Genomic DNA, 1381 nt, shown 5'->3' with positions numbered 1-1381 from the left:
ATGGATGGTGGATGATATCCATAAAGTGCCATAAATGGGATCATTTTTGTTGTAGTATGGAAGGAGTTGTTATACCATCATTCAGCTACAGGTAACCATTTGACCCATTGTGTTTGTTTATCAAATACAAAGAAACGAAGATATCTTTCCAAACATTTATTCACTATATCAATTTTTCCATTAGATTGAGGATGATAAGATCAACTATGAGCTAATTGAGTACCCAGGAAAGCAAATAATTCCGTCCAAAAATTTCCAGTGAAAATGGGATATTTGTCACTTACAATAATCTTTGGATTTCCATGTAGCTTTCAAATTGTTTCCATAAATCCATTAGCAACTATACCCGCTTTAAGTGCATGAGATAATGCACAAAAGTGTGCATACTTGGTAAGTCTATCAACTACCACCATGATGACACTCTTCCCTTCGAACTTGGGTAAACCTGTGATAAAATCCATTGAAACCTCCTCCCAACGTTGACTTGGAATGGATGAAGGTTGTAACAGACTCAGGATCTTAATTGTCTCAACTTTATTTTGTTGGCAAACCAAACATTCTGCCACAAATTTTTGAATATCAGATTTAAGGCCATCCAAAAAAAATTCTTTCTTGACCCTATGGTAAGTTTTCAAAAATCTTGAGTTTCCTCCTAAGGGAGAGGTGTGCAATTCCAAAAGAATATTTTGTTTGAGTTTGGAATTCTTACAAAGATATAAGCGATCTTGTACCAGAATGAATCATTTTTCCAATTGAATGTATCAAATTTACTAGGATCTTGCTTCAAATTTTGAATGATTGTCTACACTTCTTCATCATTCTTTCATTCATCCCTTGCTTCGGTTATCTGATCTGGTTGGATAATAGAAATGGCACAAATTAATGCTTCCACATCCTCATCCTTTCTTGAGAGTGCATCTGCAGCAACATTTTGCTTCCCTTTTTTGTAGACGATTTCAAAGTCATAACCTAACATTTTCGTGACCCATTTTTGCTACTTTTCTAAAGATAATCTTTGTTCCAAAAAGTATTTAAGATTATCATGATTTGTTTTTACCTTGAAGTGTATTCCCATTAGGTAAGTTCCATTGCTTTAGTGCATGCAATATTGCCAACATGTCTTTCTCATAAATAGGTTTGTGTAAATACTTTCCTTTGATTAGATGACTTTCAAAAGCAATGGGTCTTCCTTCTTGCATTAAAAGATCACCAATTCCATTTCGTGAGACATCACATTCCACAATAAAAAAAAATTGTGAAGTCTGGCGTAGCTAAGACCGGTGCTTAGCACATTACCTCTTTAAGATATTCAAGGCCTTAGTTGCTTCTAGAGTCCAAGATAATGCATCTTTCTTCAGTAATGCTGTTAGAGGTGCTGATA

Source organism: Pinus tabuliformis, chromosome 7 (genome assembly GCF_031772625.1).
Source record: "Pinus tabuliformis cultivar Carrire ecotype Pingquan chromosome 7, CPIR1, whole genome shotgun sequence".
Classification (NCBI taxonomy): Eukaryota; Viridiplantae; Streptophyta; class Pinopsida; order Pinales; family Pinaceae; genus Pinus; species Pinus tabuliformis.
The sequence above is the reverse complement of the archived record's forward strand: the minus strand, read 5'-3'. Positions refer to the sequence as shown.